Genomic DNA, 6,074 nt, shown 5'->3' on the forward strand with positions numbered 1-6,074 from the left:
CTTCCATCTGAGGTACCTCAGTCTGGAGCACCCTCAACTTCCTTAGGCATGAGCTTTTCCAAATGGCACAGCTTTCTTTACCCGTGTTCTTTTGGTGTCTCAGTTTCATGTTTGTAGGTGAGCCACATGCTGGCTGCTGAGATCAGCTGCTGCTAGACTTGAAATGTGGTCATTTCAGCATTCTGAGGAAGGCATCTTTTAGCTTTAGTCCATAAAAAGTGAAAGCAAAAGCTGTATCTGTGCTTAACAAAGTAGGAAAATGGCTCACTCCGTTTCCTGCACACACAACACTGATAAGTAGTAAGGTAAAAAAAAAAAAAAAAGTGTTGCTATAAGAAAAAGCAGCTGCTAAATGTGATTTGGGGTATTTATGTACTATTGTAAAAGACTAGAATGTCCCATCACCTAGTTAGAATTGAATAATGGAATCAGAGAAATTCCGTAAAAGKGTCTCACACAGATGTGATGGTACAAAGCTGCAGTTCAGAGACTGTGACTGAGATTCAAATTCTCCTCTCTTTTCCTTTTTCTCACTACCCTACCTTTTTATCATCCAAAGCCTGGGGTTGAAACACTCCTTTGCAGAATGTTTCAGGAAAACTGGTTGCAGGGACCCTGGAGGCCAGCCAGGCCATCCCTAAGCAGGGCTTAGCACCAGTCCAGGAGCAAAGCAGTGGTTTTTACTTTTTGGAAGCAATTTCTGTTGCAGCTCCCACTGGTCCATTGCCAGTGTGGGGGTCACCAGTGTAAACAAGGCTTCAGTGTGGCAACAAGCACTGTCATAAGCAAATTTTTTACACTTTTTGCAGAAAACGTCACACTTGAGACAAAGAAAATCCCCASAAACCTAAATAAAGTTCTAGTGTCAGCTGCCAGTCAGCTGGTACCCCCTGGTTTTGTTGCTGCAGACCAAGGCCAAGCCTCTTGTCTGTCCATGTGACGCAGCTCATGCTCCTTTGACACTGCTTTTTCTGGAACTACAGGCTCTCTACCTTTCACGTGCAGAGAATAGACTATTTTTTTTTTCCTAGAGTTGATTTAAGACAAAAATAAAGCATTTTATTTTCTGAATGCTCAGTAATTTTGTGTAGCTTCAGGTTTAATCTGGCTTTTGAACATACACCTGATCAAGGAGATCAATACACTTTCCTATTGCTGGGGGCAGTAAATGACACAGTGAGGGAGGAAAGCAATAAATATCCCGGTGACAATACCTTTGAAGCAATGCAGTTGCTTGCCTTTCACTGGAAGTTTAATTTCTTGGTGTTTTTTTGTTAAAAGCTTTTAATAATTTTAACTGCAGCAAATACAGTGCAATACTTTGCTGTTCAAATAAATCCTTTTTCAGCTCCAAGTCCTTGGAGTTTGAATCCCGTCCAGCCATTTTCTGCTATCTGCCAATTCCTTCCTAAGTGCAAACCTGACACACTTGCCAATAAATCCACCTCTGTGCCATTTAAAGTCATCTACCCTCTTTTCTCTGGAGCTAATCAAAGTTTGCAAGAAGACATTTTTTAAGGGGAGCCAGCTCTAGGATGCCATYGATTTAAATTGCAAGGTAATTAAAAGAAACTGCAGTGAGCTATAAAATAGAGAAATAGTATAGACTATTTGAAAGCTCACTTATTTTTATTCTCTTTTGTGAATATTTGGAGACAGTTTTCTAGGGAAGAATTTAGGGCGCTTATGCTATTTTACGTGTTGCTCTCCTAATCCAGCTTTAGACTCCCAAGCCCAGCTCAGCAGAGCCCAGCCCTGCTCYTGAGTCGATTACAGCCTGTTAATCTGAAAGCACCATTTTATTTTTACCTTGTGAGACAGCTGGGCTGGTAAATGGATGGGGCACCAGCACTCCAGGAGACAACTACAATGTCTGCACACGTTAATAGTCTCATGTCTTTCAAGAGCAGCATTTCCAGTGTCTTATCCAGGCATGCACACACAATTGTGCACAAAATTATAAAAGGATTAAGTCTCTGGAGCACTTTTAACTTGTGTGTTAGCATCTCACTGGACAGTATATTCTAGTTATTTTTATTTTATTAACGTGCAGTAACAGTGTTATTATTGTACTGCCAATATATGTATGGCTGATCTGAACCCTGAAAAAACACAGTGGTCACCTGAGTTCTTCCAGGAAATTGGATTAATTGTTGCATTGTTGGAATCTCTTTTTTAAAAATGTACTTTTCCTGCTAGTTAACACCGTATGCAAGGCTTAAACAATATTTCTGAGAGTGATTTACTGGTCCAGCAGAAAAGTCTGGTGATAAACCTTTCCGCTGGGATTTGCTTACATTAAGAAGCAATGCAGGTGGCAGTCTATTTCAACATGCAATGGATTTTCCCCCTTTCTCTGTGATAAATGAAGTGCTTATATAAGGTGAGAGATTGAAAAAGAAATGAGAAACCTGCAGGCCTTAGAGGATCCATGTGAAAGCTGCACACCCAGAACCGCAGGGAAAGCGCTGCAGTGTCTGTCCCTGCTCCCCTCGTGTGTGATGGGAGCCCTGGGTGAGGCTGGGCCAGGCTGGGAGCGCTGATCAGTGAAAGCTCCTCACTGCAGCCCAGGCTTTGGGTTTGGGYTTGGGYTTGGGTTTGGGAASACGGGAACACCGAGCATCGTGTGCAGTGCAGGARGGTTTGCTGACACCAAACTCATTCCATCCGTCACTTGGTGATAAAGTGTTCCCACAGCTCCATGGTAGGAACCCTTTATCCTTCGAACTTCTTGCACTCATTTTGTGCATACTGAATAGGATCTGGGTTTGAATTGGTGCTCAGCAAACGGAATATTCTGGAGCTTCATTGTGTGCCAGACTGCTCCTTTTGGCTCRGGCTGACATCGACCATCTTCCTCCCAAATGATTTGTTTGGTGTCAGTGACAAACATTTGATGGTTTTTACTGTCAAGTATCATATGCAGATCTCCTAACAGTGTCATACTTCTAAATAATTTTAGCATTTGATCAAATTAACTCTTTTAAAAGGGATCTGGGTTCACTAATAGTGCTTCCTATGGTACACATCTCTAGAGAAAACTTGAGATMTGACTTTTATAGTCAGAACCAATTAGGCTCATCGTTTTTTCCCTCTTCTCTCTCCAGTCTTCAGATGAATCGCATTTTTCAGGCATTTTTCAGACAGTTCAAGCAGACTGTCAGGTCTCCAGGGCTCTCTGACTCCTGGGCTCTGCATTCCCACTGTCAGCTGTGAAAAATAATTCCACTTTTGCAGTTGTGTTCAAGGAAAGTAAGATGATAAATCCACAGGTTAGATTTAAGAGGGGAAGTACATTACTGTTTACTCAGCACTGAATGTGGTTTTGTACTGGGAGATATGGTTGATGTGAGGCATAAGGAAGYATTTTCTGATTTAAAGCTTTCTGTCTCCTGAAGTTTTTTTGGGATTCATTCTCACTTGAAAGAAAATTTAGGGGTTTGTTGCTCAATATCTTTGCAGAGTCCCTGAAATGTGGCAGTGATTTTGAAAAACACCAGACTGGAAAAATCAAGACTGGAAAAAGAAGGTAACCTGTAAACAGAGAGTAACAAAGCTTTGAGAAAAACTCAACAAAATTCCCCAATGCATGCAGGATCTCAGAGTGTGAATAACTGCTTTCAGATTGAATTCATACTAGAGTGGTCTTGCTGTTCAACTGCTCTCATGAAACTGCAATATAATTGAGARCAATTTTTGAACCAGAAGGAAACATTAGATCTTTTTGTTTTGGGGGGAACTGAGGAGTTCTCCCTGAGGCAGGAGAGAGGTGCAGGGATGAAGTTAACTTGGAATCATTGTTCAGTTCTTTGTGCAGCATCTGTTTGCAACGTTCCTTTCTTTGCCCTAATGCCACAGTAGTACTTTTCCGTRGAGAATAGATGGCAGAACTTTAATCATTGCTAAGTCTGCAAATCGATTGAACCTTCAGTGTTCAGCAACAGGAGTGTTCAGTAAAAGAAAAGGCATTATAATGAAGCCCCAAGTCTCTCACCATTCACCTTTTTGCCTTTCAAGATTTCTGCCTCTGTTATATCACTGTTAGATTTGACACACGTAAGTATCAGCTCAGCACAGCCATCCAGCATTCTGCTCTGACAAACCCTGTTCTAATAAAGATCCAAATGTACCCAAATKCTTCTGGCTTCTGAAGACTTTCAGACAACACAGCAAATAGTGTTTTGCTTGCTGTCAAGGGGAAGTGATTAGTTTATTTCTTAACTCCAAGCTTCTGAGAAATAAAGCAGCGTGGTAAATGCGGCCACTTTCCTTCTTTAACTCTGCGTTAATAACCTGCTGCACTAATGGCCAGAGCTGTAATTGGGTGGGAGAACTCTGAGCTGCTCCATAACTCAGCTGGTGGGATGTTAATGCCACATATTGGAAACGTTTCCACAGCCCACCGTGGGCTGATGTGTCCTGGGAGTGAGATCCATTCCGGGGAGCCAAGGTCACCGAGCATCCCTGTTCTCCAGCACCCAGGTAAGCCAAGCACAGCCCCTCCTGTGCCTCAGGACCCTGTCCCAGCCTTTGTCTTCCCCTGGTTACAGCTGCTGGAAATCCGGACTGGGTTTGCTCTGCTGTTCAGCTGGCACTGGGTGGCACTGGGTGGCACTGGGTAGCACTGGGTGGCACTGGGTGGCACTGGGTGGCAACGTGGGCCAAGACTGGTGCTGCCTCCAACCAGAGCTGCCTGCAGAGGGGAGCCCTGCAGCAAAGGCCTGGGAGGCTATTTCAGCAGATCGTGCAAACTCTTAATTTTTGGGTATTTTGGGAATTTCTGTATCAGTTAATAGTGTTCTCACTGCAAGCCTCTGCAGGATGTCACTTGTGAAGTGACGTGTGACAACCAGCCCCTTCTGGCACGTGTGGTTGCCTGCGGGCCAACAGCCATTGCACTGGGTGAGTTTGTGGGAGGATATGATGAGAAGGGAGAATTAATTTGAATTATGGAGCAGCATATCTTATCTCTTCTAATTAATTCACGAGAAAATGGTGTGTACCAATAAAATATCTGCTGTAATCCTGATTACAGCAATCCAAACAAAAAGATGAGAAATCTCAGTACAAGAACCTTACTTGGATTTCAGTGAATGTCCCCACTGGTAGGATATTAGTAATTACAGGACAAAGAGTGAGTCTGACAGGAAGTCTAAAATAAGACAGAGGAAATCYAAGGAATAGTTTTATTTACTTAGTTATGGAGGAAGTTGTTAATCGCTGTATACAATTATAATATAAGAAAAGACTGGTCTGACATCACCCACCAAATTGCATTTTGCATAAGGTCTGGGCCATAAAAGCATGAGAGGAGCTGTAGAAACTTGAAAATATTTCCAGAGCTGGATATTTAGTAAGAGTAAAGGCAGGATAACTAAACAAATATACATTTTTTAAAATGCATTTTAAAATTGCTGCAAGGGATTTAAAGGAAAAGAGTATTTTAAAAGGAAAAGTGTATTTGGTTCTCCATTTTGGGTTGWAGTCAGTGAGGAGCTTTTCCTCCTTTCCTGTGTTCTCTTTCAGACAYGGCACCATCCCTAGACCCTTTGCAGGTTCACTGTGCTCCTGTCAACCGGGGTTGGCTGCTCAGGCAGAAAAGCAGAAACATCTGCTTATTGTCATTTGGGTAAAAAAATCTCAGTCTCTGCAAAGAACAGCAGCCCCTAATGCTAAATAGAAATCAATGAGTGAAAACTGACTGGCCATGGATGGCCACAGAGTGATTTCTTTCTTTGGAACTCAAAGAACACATGATTTGTTTTAGTCTTTTTCTCCCTCACACAGAGTTTCTAATCTGTGGCATTGGTTATTGACTGATGTTTTACAGACAGTGTAAGAAAATTAATTAAGACTAGCAGGTGTGGAGGCATTTTCAGGGATTTCAGATAGAGTAAGATTGTAATGTACTTTCAGAAACAGCCATGAAAATGTAATAGCAGTTTGGTTTTCTCAGGTGTACTGTGGTAAATGGTATTTTTTGTTGTCTTTCTGTCTGTATCCYCCTCTGCATACAGAAGTCCTTTCTAGCAAAATCCCTTTTGGTCATTCATTGTATAAGAAACTTCCAAAAA

Source organism: Malurus melanocephalus, unplaced genomic scaffold (genome assembly GCF_030028575.1).
Source record: "Malurus melanocephalus ecotype Western Australia unplaced genomic scaffold, MMel_1.1 scaffold_280, whole genome shotgun sequence".
Lineage (NCBI taxonomy): Eukaryota > Metazoa > Chordata > Aves > Passeriformes > Maluridae > Malurus > Malurus melanocephalus.